This window comes from Lagopus muta, chromosome 1 (assembly GCF_023343835.1).
Source record: "Lagopus muta isolate bLagMut1 chromosome 1, bLagMut1 primary, whole genome shotgun sequence".
Lineage (NCBI taxonomy): Eukaryota > Metazoa > Chordata > Aves > Galliformes > Phasianidae > Lagopus > Lagopus muta.
Window position 1 is genome coordinate 165,216,122 of NC_064433.1, and position 25,096 is coordinate 165,241,217.

Here is a 25,096-nt window from a genome sequence, read left to right on the forward strand (position 1 = left end):
CCAGCCATTACCTCTCTGAGTCAGAGAAATCCCTGGCTGGTGTTTAATTGAAAATACTGTATCACAAGACAGCATCTACTCCATCAGCTGGACTGGCAGGCTCCAAAGTGAGGGCATGCTGTCCTGGCTTTTCGCTGTCCCTCAGTTCAAGGTGTCATTCTGAACACACGGCTCAAAACTCTTAAATCTCCATAAAGGTAAATTCTTACAAGAAACTTGTTACCTGCTACAAAAAGAGCTCAAAACAATCTCAAGCTGTGGCAATGGCACTGAGGACTTCCTGGGTTGCTCTGTCCCAACTATGGCCAACAAACAATAAATATCAAAGAGAAGCTCTTGTGAGAACCTGCTACGTGATGTTTACAGATATCAACTGAAACAAAATCTGGAAAAGATTAAGTGCATTGTGTACAGCAGGTAGGTTCTTCTCACAGCACATGCTTGGCAGAGTGGGTTCTGCTTAGTCACAAAAGCAGGATGTGGAAAAGCTGGATCAGATAACAAAAAAAAGTCTGCAAAACACATGGCTCTACTTGGGACCATATTTATTAACACAGCCATACAAGCAGTCTTATTCTCAGTACAAGAACTAAAATAAACAGAACAGTCCCAGCTGTCAGGGTACCACCAATTAATCACCAGGTTTCCTGCATCTCAAGAAAAATAGAAAGGCATCTAAAACTACCTACTGTGGGTCACCCCCCTATATTCAGCAGAGCAAAACATGGAGCCAAGGACAACTGGGCTCCTGACTGAGGCGCCTAGTTAAGGACCCAGCACTGAGTGGAGCAAATGCAAGCTCCTGCTGGATCACATCTCCATACAGCGTGGGGAGAAATAGGCAATGCAAAACATAGCTGGGCTGAATCACCCCCTGAAGCTGTTCTCTCAGCTGCGTGGAGAGAACAGGCACCTGACTAACATCTGTAGGATCAATCTGGATTCATCCCACCTCCATCTTGGCATAGCAGACCCTCTAAACAAATTCAGCATGCCGAAGGATTAATCTACCCATCATTTTACTCAGATGTCCATAACATCATTGCAGAGTCTCAGAAAATATGAGAGTGGCATGGTAGACAAACTCCTGGTTTTATCAATCAGTGTTTCCATTGACATCATTCATTCCATTCTCTTTATTCTAAAATCTGCATTTACTCTTTACCATGCAAATACCTCTTACGTAATAAATACTGCAACATAACACATCCTCCAGCATCCCTTTTTCCTGTCTCTGCACTGCTTTATGCTGATAATATTTTTGAGACCTCAGCACATACATTTACTGTAGTATTTCCTTCCTGTTCAAGCTCATGCAAGGATGTTCTTCATTTCCTCCTTGGTAAGGAGGGGTACTGACATTCAAGATCTTCAGCTCCATCCACTGGACTGTGAATCTCTGCATGGATGGAAAATTCTCCTAGGTTTGTCCTAGGTAGGAGAAGAGTAACTCAAGTCTTTCCTCCAAAATAAGCAATGTGTGAAGGGCGTTTTTTCGTTGGTGGTGGTGATTTGTTTTGTTTCAAATTTCCTTGTTCTCCTCTTTTGTTCCTATGAGTATTTTTAGGTATTACTTAGGGGAAAAAAAAAAAAAAAAAAAATCACAAAAAATGATCCCCCCTCCTCCTTCTGGAAAATCTGTGAAGTTCAGAAGTAAAATTCAACATTGGGCTAATGTCTAACTTTCATTCATCCATTCTCAGTTTGCCTGTATGTGGAGGAAAAAAAAAAATTAAAAAAAATTCTTTGTGGACATGAGAGCAACCATCTAAAAATATATATATATATATACATACTATCCAAGAAGAGGCAACAGAAGGATTGTTCCTGTAATAATTACTGTCTGATGTTAGTATTTTTCAAAACTTGGGCTCTAGAATAAGGCCCTGAATATTTTCTTCAAGGCTTTCCTATGTCCAACTATTACTCTTTTCAAATGCCTTCGTAAATTCTGGATCCTCAGCCACATTATTACTGACTTTGTGGAATGCCAGAAAGCCAGGTTTTCGTATGCAACCACTTGAAACAATCTCCTAGAGTTTTTTATCCTGCATGATTACCTCCTCTACTACAATAACTCTTTCTCCTGGGACGGACGCGACTTCCTCACTCATCAACACCTTCTTCCATACAGCAGTGCGATTCCTCTCACCCTCCTTCAGTCATGCATTGCAAAAATACTAGAAAAGGTGAAGTGTTGGATGTGTTAATGAAAGGCTGATTAGGAATTGACTGCTAACAGCATAGACGCAGCATCCCATATTGCCATCAGATTTTCTACCAACTATCAAGCCAGAACACGTGTGCACAGGTAGCAAATATACCATGGAGAGGCACTTGTGCACCTTGCTATTAGCCTCAAACAGATTTTCCAGCATCTGAGCAGTGACCTGTTAATAGCTTACATAATGAAAAACAGCACTGAAATGAGTCAGTGTGCTTGGCAAATTCAGATCATTAACTATGAGAACACACTTCAAGTGGATCAAGGGAGAGACACATACCCCAGAGAACATTAAATAGAGAAGTCTTATTAACGATGCATAAACAGGTGCAGCATTCCACTAGAAATGATGGATGGACTCCTTCATTTCCCATAGAAGACTCCTCTCTGAAGGCCAGATTTCGCCTTCCACAGAAGAACAAGCCATGATTCTTAGTCCCCTCCCAGACATCTAATTGCTGAAAGGGAACTCTGTAAGAAAGAAGTAGAGGCTGTGTGCGAGTACAAGTGCACATTTGGTGCTCTGCAAACATAGCTGGAGCAGGGGAAAATGAAGAGCAATCCATACAAAGACTCATACTGGACACGATGTGATAAGGAAAGCCTGAAGCCCACTGGGAGGCTTTCCAACAGGCCTGCAACCCAAGCGTGCATCACCAGGTAGTGGCTGCAGTGCTTTTTTTCAGCAGGAAGCTGGACCAGAAGCTAAAAGTGGGGAAAAAAAAAAGAGTTTTTCACTGAAATAAATAAATCCTGAAGCTACAGACAAGTCATGCCAGTTAATGGTGTCACCAACAAGAAACTGAAAAATGGAAAAATCTACACTAAGGTTGCAACTGTTCCTCTTGAGCGGTTTCTCCATTAGCAGTGACAACCTGCAGCCAACACATGCACATGGGCTTGCAGTTGGCCATTTGAATGGCATTCTTATACCAGCTCCAGGTATTCAGGGAGATAGCTACATTATCCAAATATTTTGACAAGACATTTCAAATACTTTAATATTTTTTTTTAATGAAAGGCTAAACAAGTTTTTCAGAAAGTTAATTGCTTGCTTTGCTCTGTAAAGGACCTAAATCCTAGGTTTTACTAAGACAGTCTCTAAGATATGGCTACATGAGGATCTCATCTATCTTACACCTTCAGCAATCCTCCAATTCTTCTTGGGATTCTCAGCCCTAAAGCTTCATCCTAGAGATATAATGTATACTTAGCAGTTCTCAATATTCCATTTTTATGAAATTGAAGAGACTCTTTTGATTTAAAATATGCAGCTGCTTTTCATAGAGGTCTGATACAAGGGCCATTTGACAGGAGAGGATGTTGTTCTAGTATATTTTAGATGCCTATCAGTGCAAGTAAGTCTGGTGCTACACACAATGCCTACTTGGCTTCACTTCCTTGTCTATTTTATGTGCATGAACAGCTGGAGGTGGACATACAGAGGCTCTAGCCTTCCACTGCACATCTAAAAAAATTACACAACCAAAATCTATGCAGCTGTGAATGCCAGAAAACCATCTGTATACAAGTTAATTGCTTGTAGTTTGAATAGTTTCCATTTTTATCCTGCCATCTACATTTGTACCTATTCAGTGGTGCGTTCTGGGCACAGTGGGAAACGCATGCCACCTTCCAATCCAGTTCTTACACATCCCAGGCCAGCTTTTTCTCATCTTCCCTCAAATCATTTCTTCCTTTCACCATTTTTCTCTATTTGTCTCAGAAACCAATAGAGCAAACCTAAGCACTGCTATTTCCACCAACACTTCTGCAGTTACTGGGCTGAGTGGATGACAGCAGCGAGCATAGGTTTATTTTCTGGTTTCCCAACTGCACTTACATTCCTGTGACAAAGTGGAGGTGTCTAGAAGCAGCAAATTCACCACAGCTCAGCCACAAGCAGGAGGAATAGTAATGTCAGATCTTGCAACACCTTGAACCAATTGCTTTCAAAACGAACCAGCTGTTCCTTTTGTTCCTCAAATTTGTAGATGCATATATGTATGCATCTATAGCAAATTAACAATGCAAATTGTAGTCAAAAAATCTGACACCTATTTAAAATTTTGGTACTAATTTACAGATGTGATTCAGACCAGTAATGTATCTCTAATTAGCACAAATAATCAGCCCTTTTTTCCTTGGAGAAAATTAGTGTGGCCCGACTAGTGAAAATAAAACTAAACTTCATACTAAACACTTCTGCTTCATAGTCTCCAGGCAGTTTTTGATAGCTCTGGCAGATCTTTATTAATGACCCTACAAAAGCATCAATGTTATTTACATAAATCCACTGCTTTCTTCAAGTATCATCATTTGTAGATCTCATCTCTGAATGAAGTGCATTCAGAGATCGCATGCGAGGCAGGAAGTTGCTTTGATGGCAGCCTTCAGACAGTAACATTTATTGAAACCAAAATAAAAAGGCATTCTGAGTCGTGCATATGGAAATGCTACTCAAGATACACGCAATTTTTCTATATTTACAGGAAGTGTGACTGGAAAAAACAGAACCACGGCATCCAAATTTGTCCCTTTATAAATACATAAAATAAGTCTTTTAAGCATTGCTTGCTCGCTGTAGGAATGGCAACAACAAAAACCCTACAGTGAGTCACAGTGGTCTTCTAGGAATAATTACACTAGAACACTATTTATAGTGACCTTTCCAGTTTACTTTACAGTTACTGATCAAAAATACAATGTCACCCTGTGGACATGCATAATCAACTTTATTTTCCATTCTAACTGAGAAATTGAGCTGTTAATGTCAAGAAACATTAGAAAGAAGTGGCTCTACAGAAGTCACTCCATCTAGCTACCCAGTGCTAGGTTTTATGATAGAAAGCTATTCTGCACACACCCAAAGAGGAACCAGTGGCAGGGTGGGGGGGTGAGGGGGCAAACCACCCCTGCCCTGCTCCCCCAGGCACAACCCTGGAGCCATGTGGTGCTCAGAGGCACCATGGGTGTTGAACAATCATGGGAAAACAGAGGAACAAAGGGACAAGAGAAGCCAGCCCTGTGTGAACAGGCGGCTGCTGGCTAACCAGGCCAGAGCCAGACTCTATCATTGGAGCCCGGTGCCAGGACCAGAGGCCATGGGCACAAACTGGAGCACAGGAGGTTCCCTCTGAACACCAGGAGCCCTTCTGTGTGTGCAGTAACAGAGCACTGGCACAGGCTGCCCAGAGGCTGTGGGGTCTCCTCCTTGTGGATCTCCCAAAGCTGCCTGGACGTGGCCCTGGGCACCCTGCACTGGGTGTCCCTGCTGGGGCAGGGGCTGGAAGCAGAGGGACCCAGAGGTCCCTGCCAGCCTCAGCTGTGCTGTGGTTCTGAGGTCAGTAGATTCATCTGGCCATGGCCTGCCCTACTCAGCATAATTCCTCATTAAACCCCATTTCTAACACTTTTCCTGAGTGAGGGGCTCTACTAAGTGTGCAAGGGCATGGTGAGGTCTGAGGGCAGCAGCTGGAGTGGGACCAAGCAGACAGACAGAAAGCCCAAACTGAAAGATTAGCACAGCAGCCTCCAAAGGATCTTTTGTTTAGAAACAGCCGAACCATTTGTTACCCTGTCAAAGAAGGATGTTAATTGCCCAGTGTCTGCTCCTGCAATCTTCTATCATTTGACTTATCTGCACACAACAGTGAAATATTCTAATTGGCAACAAAAAAGAAAGTAAAGGAAAACTTTTAAGTCGTATTACTGCATCGCAGCACCAGTTTGTACTTTGCTTGTCCTGCTCAGTTAAAGCCACACTTAAAGATATGCAGATATACAAGGAAAAAAATATGCTCTCCTATGTAAGAATACTGCAATCCTTCGAAAACAGAACACACACCTGGGACATCTCTCTCTATCATCTTGGCTATTTCACTATAATCACTACATAGAAAGTCACATTCATCCTTGTTTCTTCTTCTGCCTCAACAAACTTGGACTTCTGCTCAGCCTTACAGTTTCAAGAGAAGTGATATAATAACACTGTATAGCCAAGTTTGTACTTGGGGTTAGGGTCTTTTACTTAGAGAAGTAAGGATTATCTTTGGACTTGTCCAGCTGAGGCAGACTGTGCTCATTTCCCACATTACAAGCAAATGACCAAGCCCCTGGGCTGGAAGAAACTCACCATTCCCCTGCCCCATGCCATGCTACTTTCTATATGACAGACCTACTTTTGGGGGGAAATAAAAAGCAAACAAACAATAAATAAATAAATAAAAATATCCAGGAATATTAATTTCATAAGAGCATAAGAAGTTTTTGAACATAAAGACTGTCCAACAAGTTTCTCCTTTCAATCCAGAGAGACTATCTAAAGTCAACATTCAAAATCTTACTGCTTTTTGCCATGTAGTCTATCCTGAAGCCACACAAGCTTAGAGAGGTGGAGTGCTGCAAGGGCTGTCCAGAACAGAAGCCTGAGCTGACCCTCAGGGTAACATCCTGCCTCTTGTTTACAGCAGCCACAGGTCATCAGGCTCTAATATTTACAACCTATCCAAAGCCAGATAATCTGATGCACCTCACAACAGCTGTAGGCCTCCTCTGCTTCGTGAGAGCTAGCTCTGATTGATACTAAAACAAGATGAACATCAGGTCCCAGCAGCAAGATGTCCCTTGGCACTAAGACAGTGTTGGAATCACATGCCGTACACTCCTGAGCCAAGCAAAGACCTTCCTCTCTGTAAACAACAACTGACCAAAGAGGCTCACAGCTGTTAGCTTTATGCTTGGCATTTCCACTGTATTGAAGAAAAATCTTTCTCTTATTATTATTATTTCTAATTTAGAATACAGACAGTAGCCAATACACGTTACCCTTTAAGAGGAACTGAGATATTTCTACATCATACAAAACACCAGCCCCGGCCAAACAAGGAGGGCCTCACAAAGACATCATGAATTAGCAGAAAATTAGTTTGGAAAGATAAGATATTAAACAATTTCTGTGGGGAATAAGAACACTGGAGATTATTTACTTTGCTTTAATTACTTTGGCACACTGCTAGATTAGTTTTTGCATTCTTCTAGATTTTCATACCATCCTTTTACAAATGCAAAGAAGCAAATCATGTTCTGAATATTTAAAGATTGTTTTATCTGTATGATCTTGTCCCAAGCTGGATTTCTGCCACTCAGTTCAGAAAATCAGAGGGTTACAGCTTGAGCTATAGCTTTACTTTTGAAATTATTACAGTAATACAAGAAGCAACCATAATTTCTAGGTATGTCTTTCTGGCTTGCCTAGATGTACCTACAAGTACTTTGTCAAAAATCCACTGTTAACATATGCAATACCAAAATACTTGGTAATCATCAAGCTTCACTCATGCTTTCAATCGAGATCACGTTAGGTCATCCTCTGTTCTCCTGGAACACTTCACTTTGATGAAAAACTGATAATAGGCCAATTTCCAGAGGGCTATAACTTATAAAAACATAGTGTAACATTTGAAAGAAGTTCCCCTGAAGGCTTTATGAAGTGTTTAATAGGCTATATAGTTATGGAGCATATTACTGCACAACACTAATAAAATGGCAGCTTTAGGCTCTTGATTAAATAGAGCACAAAGAAATGTGTGATAAAAAAAACACTTGTCCCACTGTTTTGATACTAACATGAGATTTACGAGCCACTACATGCAGTATTTAACTGGCCAACGTGAACATCCATCTTCTTTTCAACTCATTCCTAAATCCAAATTATTTTAAGAATGTCATTTGCAAGAAATCAGAAATGTTCCTGCCTTAAAGAGCTCTCTGTACCTGAAACAACTGTAAACAATGCTATTTCAGTACATCTCAACAACAACAGTCTATTCAAGAAACAAAGCTCCGTTAACAATAAGATTACCATCCCCAAATTCCCTAAACTTATCTGCCACATTTTGTTTTTAAAGCAGCAGATTTGGCCCCAAGTATTGCTAAAGAGCTTTGGACATGCCTGCAGCAATGAGAGTGGGGATTTTGCTTTTTGTTCTGTGTATATGCAGTGACTAAGACAGTAAGGCCCATTATTACAGCTCTTCCACAAACAGAAATTCCCAAAATAATGAAAATTATGATGATAGTTACAGAAATACTGACCAAACAGAAAGCACCTATACGCTCATAAACCATTAAAATTGCCACGTACCCCACAGATGCTTGAAGGATTACTCCACACAACATGACGACGGAGTTAATTTACAGCCAACTGGGAGAAATTAAAAGGTTCAGGTTAATTATTGCTTTACAGCTGGGCTAGAGGATCAAAAAGCAGCACAACTGAGAAGAGTTCAGAGATAAACAACTGCAGTTTCAGCCTGACTCCTGTGCAGCTCTCAGGCAGGGCACCACAGTAGGGCTCTTCAGTAAGCAAAGAGGCCACTTCAGAAGGCCCTCTCCTAAGATAGCTCAGCTCTTTGCTCCACTCTTCACTATCCTTCCCATGGCCAGCAGAGCCCCATGACACACCACGTGCCTCTCTTCTGCTCTCTGCTAGGTATTTCCACTTTCTGGCAGCCTTTGAAAGGATATTTCCAACGTGCCCATCCTTCAACATACAAATGAAGAATGAAGTGAGCTTCTGAGAACCTCTGCTACGATTCTAACCAAGGCAGGGGTAAATGCAGATTTGCTGCTGGTAAAATTGGACAGCATTACAAAAGTGGTTGTTTGTAAAGGAGACGCTGAGGAAGACAGTCCATTGCCAGGAAAAGGTAAAGAGCAAAGGTAGATAAAAGCTCTGGGACATGGGCATTTATGGAGTTGTTTCTTCAAATGTGTGTTGTTTGCAGCAGACAGTGATAGAAACATAAAACCTACCTACAGATTTACTGGAACATAGCAAGGAAGAAGAGAAGGAGTGCAGAAAGATGGTCATACATGAATTTTTTTGGATATATACTTCTACAGTTTCAAATAACACAAATCTAAAAACCACAGTTACATTCAAAGTCCAATTTCAAATTGTTTAAAAGATACCATTTGTTGTAAAAAGGCAGATATCTGTCATTATATGTAGGAAACAGGCATCTCACCAGAGGTGTATTCAAATATTGATGTCACAGGTGAAAGGATTCTCTCATTGAAAAGATCAACATTTGGATACCGTGATAAAGCATGCTTTCTAGCAAACTTTTAGAACTCTGGGAAGGATTAGAAATACTTTTAGTGATGGGAACTAGAAGACAAAGAGCATCCATCACTTTGAAAGCAGCTTCTAAGTAGGAAAAAATACTTATTAATAATCCAGTGTTCCTGAAAAAAATACAGGCCAATCAGATACCAGGGTACTTTCCTTGCTAAGACACTCAGTCACCATCAGGCATCTCTGAATTGGTTGTGATCCATGAGGAAGATCAAACATGGCCAGATGTGTTAGTACCTGCTCCCACAACTGTGAATATATAGGGATCACAGGGCCTGGTTACACTTTATTAATAATTTCTTGGGATGCGTGTGTATTCTGAACCTCATACCCAGGGCTCAGAGGAAACAGTGACAAGTCAGCAATCGGGGGGAAAAATTAAGGGGGGTATCTTTTTCCAGGAGATGTGCATAAAGAACAGGCAGAAAAGGTCTGTAGAATTGGCCATCTGCTAAGAAGAGGAAAATGTGAGTGTGTGTCAGTTCCTGGCTTTTTCCACATTTGAGTAATGAGCTCTGTGCCAAAATTAAGGTCTTACAGCAAGCTCAAGCACAGCATCAATTATTTTCTTCTCTGACATCCCATTAGTTTGCATGACCTTACAGGAGGCACCCTATGGGTTTCTAGGTGCCTGCAACTCCATCACTTAAAAAACAACAGAATTTACATTCAAGGTGAAACTTCCAGTCCTTACTATCTTTCACCTAAATTTGCAAACCTGGGTGCCAGAGGGTCTTAGCTGGGTGAGCAGGCTTTCCAGATTCCTCAAACAACACCTCACCCAACAGCTCTCTGGCCTTTTCCAGCAGAGTTTTGTGATGATCTGCTTGGATGGGCTTCAGTTCATTACCAGGTGTAGTGGAGGAGGCAGAAATCTGTCTTTCTGTTGACAACAAACAATCCAGGGTTGTGCAAGAGTTGCCAAGAAGCTCACAGAAACTTCTCATCACTAATCCCAATAGCAGCAGTGACACTGATTAGCTCTCAGAGGACTCTTGTTAAAGATCACATCCTCCAAGCTGAACTACAGAAATCATCAACAGGCAATGTTGTACTTTTGGTGAGACAAAACTTCAAGGACAGGGCTCTTTTCTCTTTCTCATGCAATGCTGATGTAGATATATAAACAGATGGATACAGTACATTGGTGTAGATTTCTATTTGACATTATTTTCAGCTTTACTTGCAAAAAAAAAAAAAAAAAAGATTAAAAAATTCTGTAGCATCAAAGTTCTATTATAGAAATTTAGAAATAAATTTTAAAAACACGCATTACAAAAACAAACATGCAACAATGTTCTACAGTTCCAAAGACGGCACAACACAAAGGGCTATCCCAGAAAGCAGACTGCTTCTGAGGATTTCTTTTGCATTTTTAAAATAAAACACATCTTTGAAGTAGCATATTTTACTTTTGTCCCACTGAATTTCTGGAGGATTTCTGAAGCTAAGAAATTCACTTTTTCCAGCTTTAAAAAAGAGCTCGCTGAGGAAAGATCTTACTGCTGCCTATACCTGTCTGATAAGGGACTATAGGAAGACAAAGCCAAACTCTTCTCAAAGAAGTGATAATGCAGAAAGTAACAAACACAACTTGTAGTAAAGGATATTCTGATTAGATATAAGGGAAAAAAAAAATCACTATCAGTATGGTCAGAATGGATGCAGTATGCCATATACAGTATGGAATGCATACTTCAAACAATTTTGGAACACCATCCTTGGAGATGATCAAACTCTAGCTGGACAGTACTCTGAGAAACCTGATCTATGTAGGTCGCTCTGAAAGTAATGCCTCCTATGTATTTCCATAGAAACTACCAACAGAGTACAGTACAATACTACAAAAGAACACAAAGAGCGCAATAACAGTATTTGATAGAGCAAATCTAATCTGATAAACGCTACTTTTCAACAGTCACCACTGTTAGATATTTACTTGCACCAACAACGAATAAAAGTCTGCGTACTGCACTCATAATAATGGCAAGGCCATGCAGAACACAGCTTGTCTTTCATGTCACTGTCTCCACTTCTGAAACACACCACCCACTGCCTCAGTGTTCTCACATCCACTGCTTGGCCTCCACAAACGTTGAAGCAAGTGTCAACAAATGTCAATGGCTGTCATTTTTTCACATGGAGGGATTCAGTAACACACCTTTGCTTCACATGCACTTCCACATCAGATACCATTCTGTCGGAGTGCCCCTCTGCTGCCATCTTTCACACAGCAACAAAATGTAACTGAATATAGGTGGAAGGGTTCAACCTCTACTGCCATACCACCAACACCTGCCTCTGACATCATGGGATGACATGAAATAGGAGGCACTACTTTCAAAACAGCCCTCATAGTAGATCCTTTTTTGAGCAAGAGTTGGACTGGATGGATTCCAAAGATCCATTTCAGTTTAAAGTGTTCTGATTTTATGATTTCTAGAAAAAAAGTTCTAGAAAAAGGCTGTTCAAATAGCAAAACTTGATTTTTTTTGTGATATCTTTTTATCTCTGCAAAAAATTTAGCGAAAAAATACAGCAGTGTACTGCTGCTAATATCCTTCTGCATCTAATATAATAGAAATGCACCTCTATTGCATAAATTATATATAACAGAACATTAGGTCTTTAAATAACACAGTGAACATCAGAGATCATGCAGAAAAGCCATCCTTCAGGCTGTTATTAAAAGGAATTGGAGCTGCAGTACGCATCCTCCCACTAATTCCATTTGATTAGATATGTCATAAGCATACACAGGCCCTCTGAGCCATGAAAAGGAAAGGCCCAGCTCTGCACTTTCCCTAGCACTGGTGAACTAAGCAGTTAAAGAAAAATGACACAATCTCACAACTTGAGATTCTCATCTGAAGGCCAAGACCCAAGACTGGGATGGAGTCTCTGGAACTACAAGCATAGTGTCATACATGATGTGCTAAAAGACCAGGACATGCAAGGGGGTACAGAAAAGAAGTTTATATTGATTTGTGCACCAGGTCCAGAGGAGGATATGAAATATGTGTTTGCCCACAGTTTACGATTTAACTTCTGCTTTATAGAGCTTTAATAAAACATCTTCCACATACAGTAACAAGGCACTATACAACAAGGCCCCAAAAATCCTTGAGTTTGGCTGTGGTCTCACATTTCCACCATGGAGGTCCATGATCAAGGCCCCATTCTCCTCTTTTGAAGGTAACATCAGTGAAATATCTCCAGCTGGTTTCAATGTCAGCTCTTAACTATTTCACTGCTGTTCACAATAGATATTTTGGCATTTTCCATACGTCTGCCTCACAGTTGCCAAATTGCAAGGTACAAATCACCCCAGAGCACCGAAATTTTTTTTAATGCAACATTCTTTTCTTCTAAGACCAAGTGAAACTGAAGTCTGGCACAGTGACTTCATCAAGACAATGTAAAATCAATTTATTTAAACGGAAAATAAATACTTGGAGATCAAGCATCCTAGCTGGACATCACATCTCTTATTTACGAAGCCATTGGTATCATAACATTCTGAAAATTCTGATCTCAGCCTGCTACATCAAAGCATGGCTGATTCCTAAACCCTTGATGAGGAAACCAGTTTGAACACAAGGAGTCTGGGTTAAGAGTTGCAGGGCTTTTATTTGCTCTGTCACAAGCGCTGAGTGAAATTTTATGTGGCTGAAATGGAACTGAAAGATCAAAGAAGCAAGTTTTACAGTGAAATTTGACAGATGGCATTCCAGTCCTTTGCACTAGACAAGAGTGGCTGGGAAAGTCTCATCTTCCACATACGCAGGCTCCAGCTTGAGAGCACTGAGGAACAGAAAGACAGTGGCTGATGCCAAGATACCATTTCAGCAACCACTGTTGAAGTCACAGTGTCATCACTGCAGCAAAAAGGAAAAGGACTTGCCAGGTCTATAAAAAATAATTTTAACCTTTCCTATTTTGAATTAAACATTTCTCTATGTTAGACCTTGTAGACGCAGAAGAATTTACTTTCTTTAGCAAGTGGGCAGCTTCATGTGAATGAATGGGTAGGAGTAAAGTTTATCTTGTGAAAAATGGGGAATTACAACGATTTACTACAATAACTGAAAAATAATTTAAGTCAAGATAGAGAAACAATAAAGTCCTGTGGGGATGTATGAAGAGGAATGATGTTGAGAAAGGCCTAAATGCTAACAGGAAAACTAATCAAGAACAGCATCGAGAGCAAATAGTGAATAAATCTACTGAAAGTTCTATATACCCACAAGGCAGCACTGGGAACAAGCTGGTGGAGCCAGATATCTAAATAAAACAGTATTTAATTCAAATAACAGAGATTTAAATAACCCATGTGTCTAAAACATAAAGAAGTACTGCTCACTCAACAGTGGTGGGAAAAGCGTAATGTACTGTACATCAAGAACATACACAACTGATCTAGTTCCAGGCTGTAAAGAAATACAGAACTTGGAGAAACCTCAATGTGATGATTATAAAATGTGTTAGAGGAGAAGAATAAAGAAAACAAAAAAACAGGAACACTCCCATGATGGAGATCTATTGCATACCACCAAGGCAGGGAAATTAAGGAGAAAAGAGTTTTTTGAAACAACTGCCAGAATCATCCAGAATACACGACTGGAGTAACACATTTTAACTGCTCCCACATCTGGGAGTAGTTGAGAAAGAAATACATCAAGACATTTTGCTAAGAAAAAGATCAGAATAAAAGAAAGTCAGCTTTTGATACAGAAGTTACAGAGAGCAACTAAAAAGGACAGAGGGAAACAGAATGGCTCTTCTAATGTCACCGTAAAGTAACTGTGTTCACAATCCTGGGGCTGCAAAACCACAAAATAGTGAAGGACTTTTGAACAGCAGCCCTTAATAAATGACTAGAACAGTAATGTGGGTGCTGTCTAGTTGGAAAAATACTCAGAAAACAATCACTACAATCGCCAAAGAGCAGCACATTAGGCAGGACTTCACATGGCTGTGCTTCATGTTCAACCCATTCAATATTTATATCAATAGCAGAAAGAGTGGAAAGGAAGGTCTACTTGCAAATTTCGTAGATAAAACTGAGCTCCAAGAGACTCCAAGTACCTTGGAAAGCAAGATTAGAATTCAAAAGCGTATCGTTGAACTGAAAAGATGGAACTGGATTCAGACTGCACACAAATTATTTTTGCTATTAATGGAGAACTCGTTAATACAGTCACTGGTACTCGAGGAACCTACTAAGACTCTTCAGGTGACCCTCAGAAAGACTTGTCCAATTGGCCAGGCTCCACTGACCAGACTGGGAACACAGTGACATTGGTGACAGATTATGTACATTTCTAGCACCTGTTTCTTTGCAGGGGAGTTGGACTAGATGTCCTTTAACGGTCCCTTCCAACTCAAGCAATTCTACAATTCAAAGAATTAATATGAACGCATTCAAGATACCCAAGCTATCTTGATAACAAACTGTGTAATGAGCTGTACAAATACAGGAGGAAGAAACACTTTCTCAGCTGTGTTTCTGTAGAGAGAATATCGAGTAAAGGATATTAATCTTACTGTTTTCTAAATACAAAACACCATAATAGAATTTATTAACTAGATCACAAAGCGTGAGACATGCAAAGTAATCTGCTCTAAATAGAGTTGTGATTAGTCTGAGGCATCACACTACAAAAAAAAAAAAAATAAAAAAGATGCAGAACCAGAGAGACAGAGTTGTAGAAAACATTTGTGGGGACAGGACAAGGGAAACAGCCATAAACTGGAGCATAGGAAATTCTGCACCAATATACAAAGGAACTTCTTCACAGTAAGGGTGATGGAGCACTGGAACAGGCTGCCCAAGGAGGTTGTGGATTCTCCTTCTCTGGGGATATTCAAGACCCCTTGGACACCTATCTGTGCTCTAGGGGGCCTGCTTCTTAGGGGGGTGATCTCTGGATCTCCCTTCAAGCTCCTACACTGTGATTCTGTGATAACCCATGAGGAAACGTGGACAAAGCGAAGACTGCTTAACGTATTGAGAAGGACAATAAGAAGGAACTCTGTAACTGTTGTCATATATCAAATCATCTGCTGAAACAAAGAGGAAATATCCATAAAAGACAGGGATTTAAGTAACACATCCAAAGTACAGCAACGAAGATTTTCTACTTTCTCACAGTAAGGACACTGAAACACTGGAATAAAAAGCTTTTGAGAACAAAACATAGATCTGCCAAAATATATCTGATCCTAGCCTGGATTACCAGAACATCCTAGGAGACCTTGAAGCTCTTCTCCATGAAGGCTCTCAGAGTTCTGCCAAAATTTAGAGTTACTCATCCCTAGATCAGATGTACATTACTGTGTGCCAATGACATGCAGTAATTCTCAGGGCCCATTCACCAAGGAGAATCTGTCAGATTGTTGTTTTGTTGGTTTTTTATTGTTGTTGTTGTTTTGGTTTTCTTTAAACAGTAATTCAAGTTAGAACTTGTGACAGGTTCTCCATGACAATTGTCACTCAACACATCATGTCCTCTTGGTGTTCCAACACAGACTTCCAGAACCATTAGCAACAGCAAAGGAGGTGGAGCTGCACTAAGCTCCTTTAATGCCTTCCTGCAAAGGTTTAAGAAACAAGATCAGTATTGGTCAAAGCCATAGCTATGTGGCATATCCTCTCTTCTTTCTTGAGAATTACTCTGAAGTGAGACAATATAAAATAAATACTGAGAAAGCAAATACCTTGCTGGTGCAGCTAACCTCCTTCAGTAAAAACTACTGCAACTGAATAATCCTGTCTACTTTTTTTTATATTATTTTTATTTTCTGTATTTTTTTGTTTGTTTGTTTTTAATGACAGACACTGTTATTCTTTCAGCAGTAGTAGCTACCTCTAAGAAACATTTAATTAGAAATATACAAGAAAGACTGATGTAGAAACTGCAGCAATTTACCTTGTATTTCACTTTTCAATGATTTCCACAAACAAAGGCTGTCAAAAGTCAAACTTTGCCTAAGTACTAATAACTAATAACCTTAACAAAAAAGAAAAAAAAGAAAGACATTGGGTACTGGCAAATAATCTTGTATCCACCACATGTACTTTAAATTTTATTGGAAATGTCCACACTGTGCTTCCATGGGCAATAAAGATTTTAGAATTGAGTCCCATTAGCCAGAGATGCTATATTTGCCAAATACCTGCTGTGAAGTAGAAGTATAGAACAAATCCACCTACCTAATGGTAGAGAATGCAAGTACCACTGTAAAAGTTTCACCTATACCTAAGGCCAAGGGCAATGCTAGAACAGGAAATAACAGCATTAACAATGCTTTTAAAAGATGCCACATTTTACACAAACTGCTTCTGAAGAAACCACCCTTAACAAATCTCATCTGGTCTTCATAAGCCCTCTTGGACGCAGCTTCAAGAGCACTTGAAAAAAAAGTAATCAGTTACGATTTCACGCAATAAAGACAGATGACCGCAAGCTTGCAGATCTAGATCAAACAGATTGTTGAGATAACCGAACTTGTCTTCCACCCAACTGTTTATAAAATGCAAGACCTAGTCATTTACTTGTTTTCTGTCTGAACAAAAACTTTAAAGGGTCTTCAGAATTTACATTTCAAAACGGCAAGAGGGGTCTTCTTCATTACCCTTATTTATTTTAAATTATTCACCACACTTCAAACACTCCAGGATATTCTTGCTAAAGTTAAGTGGCTGAAATTTATACAGCTCCATATAAAGACACTGAAATGCCTCATTAACTCTTTTTCCTCCCCAGGAATGTTACTCTCCAACAGCTATACATATCTATACATATCTATCTATAGTTGAGACTTCATTTTCAGTTTTCTTAGACTTAATTCAGTTCATTAACTTCTGAACAGCTAACATAAGGCCCTGCAAACAGTAGAAGGCCCTATTTAGCCTGTTTCATGAAACACATGCACTAAGGACACAGCATGAGGCCACCTTGTTGAGGTGAATTTCATTGCCCTATCAAAGTGGTAAGGTCTGGCTGCGAATATTAGAAGTAACATTTCAGTCCCAATCAAACTACTCAGAGTAGTTTCTTCTTCCTTCCCCAACCTCATGCTATTGTAGGAGATGTTTGATGGTCTCAGATAAAGGTCCTGATAGAAGATAAAAAGTCCTGAGAACTAAGAGGAAAAGACAAACATCACATGAGAGAGGAAATACATCTTCAAAAACAAGCTTGCTACCAAGAGAAGAAAGCTCTAACGTGCATTCATGAGCAAATATATGATAATCTAAATGCAGAAGTGAGTGAGTAAGCAGTCAGATAAAGGGAAAATACATGTTGAGAGAGGCCATTCAAGCATCTGCTGGGAGGAAAAACAGCCAAAAATGTAAGAAATTCCAAAACTGCATTAGTAAATACTTTCTAAAGCCAATGCTAGTAGTGCTAGTGATGATACAACCTGCTGCTCACAAACAAAAAATAATGGGTACCAGATAAGGTCTTAGATGGAAGCCAAGGTGAACAAGGTCAGGATGCACAATAAGGCTGGAAAGATGAGCTGCGGATTGGACTAAGGATTTCAGTCTTTGACTTGGTAAGGAAATACTGATGAAGTCACCAGATGGGTGCCAAGAGAGGAAAGATGCCCAAGGCAGCTGTTTGATTGTTAATGAAAACGTTGTTTGTTGGCTCTTTGTTTCCTTATTTTTATGCATCACCCAACCTCTGAAAGTAGGATTAAATCATTTCAGCAGTACTGCAGGCAAGTTCAGTGAGCAGAGAGAAGTGAAAAAGGAATCCAAACCACCTGGTGATCCTTACTTATCCAGCCCTGAGGTTAGTCATGAAGAAGCAAAGGTTCGGCAGAGGGCCAGAAGTGCGAGCTATATCCCACTGATGATCCCCCTCAGTACGCAAGTCTTTAGTTCTCCTTTCAGAACATGTTCTGAAGGTCCTTTCATACCATTCTGCAGTACCAGCCAGGGCTCAGCCCTTAATGTTCACAGCATTCACTACTAATTTCAAATCCCCAGTAATAATATATGAGACACTAAAAATGAGACATGAGCAAGTACATGCAATAAAATAAATCTCTCTGAATAACCCTTCTGAAACATAGTAAGACAGTAATACCTCAACCAGTTAGCCAACTTTCTTTAATTCAAAATGATACTGCATTCACCTGGGTACTACCGAAACAGAGCTTATCAAAGCAAATAAACAAATAGCTGCATAAAAATTCAGAATATTTTACTTTCGATCAAACACTTTTTTTTTCCAACTAACTCAAAGTTACTTTATCTTCCACAAATTACTAATATCTGGCATGAATTCTGGTGGTCAATTCTTTCCCCCACTTGCCACCTCCCCCCAAATATTTTATTCTTATTTATTGACAAAAATTCTTTAAAATAAATAAATAAAGCATAATTTGAGACATCACTCAGGATTTTCTCAACATACTGAGCGGCCATTTCACCAGTTGTGGATAGAATTTACTTCCTTAGTTTATGCATAATCAAGTTCAGGACTATACCAAATGGCTGATCTTGTGCCCCAAGTTATTATTTCATTTATTTGTTTTCAGATATTTCTTGGGACCTTCCATAGAGAAAAAAAAATCTCTTAGTTTTAGTCTCACACAGCAAAAGAAATACTCTTTTTAATATAAAACCTGCTCCAAACACACTCTATAACATATACTGTCAGTTCTTCCCTTCTCAGCTCTTAATTTCAACAACTTTCTGTCCGCATACGCAAACTCATAATCTAGATCCAAGAAATAAGAGAAATCTAAAAAGAAAAATAGTAAAGGGAATTCCTATGCACACCTTGTCTTTCAAAATACCTCGGAAATCCCAGTAGAGGCTGTGTTTTCTTCCCTATTCTTTGAAGTCAGCACCACAAAAATTTTCATTCAAGAGAGGAAAGAATAAGTGTTCATCACCTCTAAAAAACTAATATGTTTATTTAACTATTTATATAACTTATGAAAAAGTTCTATGTTTTTTTGAAGAAAGATCTGTAACTTCTCTTTTGGTTTCTCACAGTTGTCCTCAAAAAGTTAGAATGTATTATCATCTAAAATATGGTGCCCCAGTAAGTCTGCAATCTTCTGGGAGAATCATCGCCGCTCCCTAAGGTACAACCTACTCCAGATCAGTCCTCAGTAAAGTTGCCTTAATCCAAATAGTTTGGGCTGTAAAGTCAGCTGTCTGAAAATGATCGCTCAAAGATAGTAATTATATTCCACGTCACACTGTAGACATGTGATTAAAAATACAAGAAGATTTCAAGATTTCATGTATTTTTTGTTTCCCCCCCCCCCGAAAGTCTTTCTTCATCAAACAAATGCCAAATTTCAAGTGGCTTCTCCATTCCTCACCATATTCCTGTGGGAAACTCAAAGCAGCTCTGACCTTAATCTCCTTCTATTCCCCATCTATGCCTTATCATGATAACAACATCTGCAAACCAAAATTCCCAGGCAGTGATTCACAAATCTTCCATCTCTGCTCTCAGACTGCCTTCTGTTTCCACTAAATCCTCTTCCTGTAATGCTTAGCAGCCCCTTTTTATTCCTTCTCCTTCTCTGCCATGAGATGTCTTACTCAAGATCGGAATAAATGAAGACCAATAAAATAAAGGAGATAACAACTTCTTTGCCCTATCTCAGCTTTCCATATCCTCCTCTAATCAGTTTGGACAATATCACTATCTTGCCTGTCATGCAAACTACAAGGGTAACATTTTCAACTCTGATAGTCTCTCAAATCCTACTTGTGTGTCAGTTCAGTGCATTCCTTCTACACAACCTCCCTTAGCTATGTAGCCTTTCCTATTCATTCACACAGCTTCTGTCCTTGGCCAAAGCGCAGGTATCCTTTCTTCTATATTTGACACACGCAATCTTGCAGTAGTCATATCCCATTGCAAAGTTTGTTTTCCATTCACTTTAATCACATAACTCCTTTTCGCATCCCTTTCTTCCATAAATCTAGTTGAATTTCTTCTCACTTTTAAGCCTCTTTATGTCCATCACAAACCTGACATATTTTGTCAGTTTTTGTGACGAAATCAGCTCTTCCAGTATTGTGCATTTTCACTGTCTACTAGTTTAACTTTTCCAAGCAGAGTACATCAAAATATGCTTTGCTGAGATGACTCCAAAATGCATTTTTTTCTCAACGTGGTGAAAATTATGGTTTATCACGCTGGTCAGTACTGTCTCATTATTCTCTTGTACTTTTCCATCTGTCTGCAGCCATCTGTTACCTCTTACCTCATACTCTGATTGCTTTCCTAACCAGTTTACAGACATGCATGTTTTGTGTCTACATAGCATTGAAGAGAGGACCTTCACTCTTGATTCAGGTTCCTAGATACTATGGCCAATAAATACTCTGATAGTCTGTGAGACTTAATACATATGCATAAGCAAATAGGGACTACCATGCTTCAGACACTGACAAACAACCAGATGATAATTTTGTCAAAAGGCAAGGCTGGTTTTCTAGCAGCAAAACAGCTTTCTTGGTGATGTGAGAAGAAATACTTCAGAGAAATTCAGATTAGAAGAAAGGAGGTTTATAATAGCTGTTCTGCTCACGTGAAGCATTTTGTAAAATACATTTACTGTATATACATATAACCACTTATATGCATATATTTTTGTGTTATCTATATATTCTGTAATCTCAGAAAAACAAAGCCTAATATATTTAAAGTATGCTCTTGCTTTGCATTTCAGTATGCATCTTTCAAAGATGGCAACACCTTTTTGAATCTCAGTGCAAATTCATCTCTGCTTTTAGTATCATTTCAGATAAGTCCCTTTCACCTAAGGGATAGACTAGCAATGATTCACCACTAACAACCAATGGAAATTTATACTACAATTTCATACACAATTACTTTTAAAACATTCTCATCCAGATGAAGTCACATTAGCTGCCAACTTGGCAGACCTTTCTTAAGGCAAGTAACGTAATGACTGGTCAAGGACCTTGGATGAATAACCAGAGCTGAATTTTTTTTTTTTTTTTTTTTTTTTTTTTTTTTTTTTTTTATCTGCCTGCAAATGAAAATCAGACAAAATCATCTTTAACTTCTCCTTACTACCTCCACATTAACAATCCTATCTTATATGCTTATACACGTAGGTGGCCTTCCCTCACTGTCAGGCTGAGCTGGACATGTCACAGTCTGAGCTCAGGCCACTAAGCAAGAACTGCATACTCTGCCAACATAAATTACATTGAACTGCACAAGGGCACGCATACAAAGACAGGATACACTTAATCGGCTGTGTAAGACAATTTTAACTCTCTGCTTCATGAACCAAATTCTCCCTCTGCGACATTCTAGGAAGCTTTCCCTTCCTCTCCTTGTTAGTTCCTTCTAAGCCACTATTATATACATTAAGAAAAGGAGGAAGAAGGCAGCAAAACAGCAAGCATCTAAGGGAAATACATACAGCCTGGAACAGTAATGCAAATGAAAAGAGTGAGAACAGGTACAAAATGCTTGCAGGTTTCTATTCTCCTTTGAGAAAATCCAGCACAGAGAAGGAATATTTGAAATATTATACTAAATCCTGCACTAAAAGTCTTTAAGCTTGTAGAGGTTGCAAGCCACATTTCTGCCATACGTATAATACATGCACGCCCAAACAAATCTTGGTGAGATACTCAAAACACTGCTCCAAGAATATATAACCACCACAGATAAGTGCCTCTAGTCAGATGGGTGGATTCTCATCTTTTACAGGCCTACTAAAACACGCAGGTAGGTTTTTCACCCCTTTAATCCCAAGAGAATGCCAGATAGCAAGTGGCTTTCAGGAATGAAGTATCTCTTTTTATTAAATCATTGCCATTACATTAAGCGCAGTTTTTGATATAAAGTACACCAATCACCTTGAAAAACAGAAAACAAATAGAGACTAGCTATGTCTTCTCAGAATTGGCTGATGATATGAAAGTAGCAAGGTACAGGCCCAGGAAGAACAATATTGATGTTCAAATTATTCTGAATTAAATTACTCTGTTAATCTCTGAAACTCATTTTGCAAAGTGCTCTGTTCTGCCAATTCTATATCTAAATATGAAATGGTTAAATGCGTCAGAAAGCATGACATTTAGGATTATTGTTTGGTAGAAATATGACCTTTATGGAACAGCTACTCAACAGAAAGTCGAGTTACTGTACAGAAATATATGTATTTCTTACTATCCAAAAGCAATGCAATTAATAATACAGACCAGCAGCACTTCTGAAAGAGAAGCGAATATTTGAATTTGTAACATTTACTTCAACGTGGCTGTTTTCTTTAAAGAATCAATACCAGAGGTGACAAACTTCATTTAACAGCAGACATTTTTGCTATTGAAAATGGCAGAAAAATAAGGCATGTCAACAATTAAAAAAAGTCAGAGAAAAATCTGCATTCAAGATTTAAGTACTAATAGTTTAAAACAAATCCACAGCAGCATGCAACTAGGCAAATCAAAGGTAATGACAAATACTATATCTGACACTGTCCTCAAATAACCCTATTTTGCCTAAGGACTATAGCATGCATAATATATAAGACCACACATATTTTTGGACACTGATGTAAAAGAAAGAAAAAATGAAATTAGTTGAATAGTTAATTGTAATACCCAGTTTTCAACTTTAACTCTTTGCTTAGCTTTTCTAGATATAGCCAAAGCTAGTTGCCTCTTCTGGGACACAGTAATTTTGTTTGGGCACCCTTAGGACTCTTTATTCTTCACTTTATGCACAGGACTGTTTATGTACAGATTAACTATTTTCTGTAAAAAGTGAAACCATTTTCCATAAAAAGAGACAGAAAGCTGACCAGTGAGGACTGAGGAAATCACCTTTCTAAGCAGAAAGAAACGTTTCTGGGAGCAACGCTGTCTGCGACTTTCTCTGATGAATGGAGCTAAATCCAGGTGGTGTCCGGTCACCAGCAGTGTTTCCCAGGGGTCAGCACTGGGGCCTGTCCTGTTCAATACCTCTGTTGATGACCTGGATGAGGGGATTGAGTGCACCCTCAGTAAGATGACATCAAATTGGGAGGAAATGTTGATCTGCCTGGGCATGACCCTGAGGATGGACCTGGATAGGCTGGATCACTGGGCTGAGGCCAATGGCATGAAGTTCAGCAAGATCAAGTGCCAGGTCCTGAGCTTTGGACACCCCAAACAACACTACAGGTTTGGGGCAGAGTGGCTGCACTGGGGAAAAGGGTCTAGACGTGCTGGTCTACACTCAGCTGAACATGAGCCAGCAGTGCTCCCATGTAACGGCAATAGGACAAGAGGTAAGGGCCTCAACTTGCACCAGGGAGGTTTGAGTTGGAAATCAAAAAAAAAAAAAAAAAAGAAAAAAAAATCTTATCTCAGAAAGTGCAGTAAGTCATCACAACATGGAAGTGGTGGAATCGCTGTCCCTGAGAAGGTGTTCAAGAATCACATAAATGTTGTACTGAGGAACAGTACTAATAGGCATGGTGGTGACAGGCTGATAAGCGGACTAGCTGACCTTAGAAGTCTTATCCAACCTTAATGATTCTATCTATAGAACTCAGTTCCTTGATTTCTGGAACCTTCTCTCATCCACATTCCACGAGTAGTTGAGACAACAGACCCCTCCCCGTGATTTAACCCTCTCTTGGGGCATTCTCCATGCTCACAGTATACTGACTGGGGGCTCATCCCCACAGGCTTATTCCTCTAAAGCTTTCTGCTCTTCTCTTGAGCAGCCATGGCTGGTCAGTACATCCAGCCTTGCGCAGGAAACGTTGTCCCAAATATGTGATTTTCAGTCCAAATAAATTTCACTGGCCCCACTCACAACACTGATAAAAAATGTTGAGTTCATTAAGAATTGATGGAGGTAGGTTTTTGGTTCTCCTGAAATCATCAAGGTGCCACTACTCATTTATGTGAAGAACACCCCGAATCTCTGTTCAGAAATAAAAAAAATGTCTCAACTGAGTGCTTGCCACACCAGGTGCTCTCAGACTTACACAGAACGGAGAGATGCATAAACACTAAGATTCATTTATATTTCTTTCAAAACTCACAGACATCATCCTTCTATCTGAACTGTCCCCACAGCTCTTCACTTTTTGAATTCTGCAGTTATCTTCTCAATTTCCAGTGGAACCAGTGGCTAAGCTTTTGGATACAAGAAAAAAAAAAACAACCTCTAGATTCTAGCTGATATTCACATCTACCCTGGGTAACTACAGAATGACATATGAGCATGTCTGCAAGGCTGGGAAGGAAATAGTACAGCCTTGTAAAATTAGCAGCTGCTGACCCATAACTAATTTGCGATAGCAATATTATTCAAACTCATTAATAAGGTAGGATACAGAAATATGAGATGCTGCATTAAAATGTTAAAGGCATCTTCCTAAGCAAATCATCAGGACCACAGTGTTACACATGCCCTGTCTGTAAACCTTACAACAGAGTGAGAGAACGGTAATGAAAACTTTTAATATGAAAACTGGTGGGTTTTCACTACTTTCTGTGTATATGCTTCCAGCAGCAACTTACTAAAAGGGCATGTTAATATGAGTTGGTCATTTTGCAGAACTGTGGTACTTTTATCAAAAATAACTCACTGAAGAAACAGTGTGAGCAATTGAGCTACTCGCCACACATTTAAATACGTGCAGACTTGTCCTGTAGTAGCTAGCCTATCACAGAATAGTTCTAACTCTATTCCACATACGTA

The 25,096-nt window shown here is 39.5% G+C and overlaps 1 protein-coding gene across 9 annotated transcripts in view; it reads right to left on the reverse strand.

Annotated features, from left to right (window-relative positions):
- ENOX1 (ecto-NOX disulfide-thiol exchanger 1) overlaps window positions 1-25,096 on the reverse strand; it is a 366,745-nt gene that overhangs the window by 310,932 nt on the left and 30,717 nt on the right. The window contains exon 1 of one of the 9 annotated variants that reach the window (XM_048969048.1): window positions 8,370-8,421. The exons of 7 other annotated variants lie outside the window; for them this stretch is intronic. The gene's annotated coding sequence lies outside the window, so the exon portion shown is untranslated. Of the gene's footprint in view, window positions 1-8,369; window positions 8,422-25,096 lie in introns of those variants that run through there. One more of the 9 variants, XM_048925978.1, reaches the window with a different exon arrangement.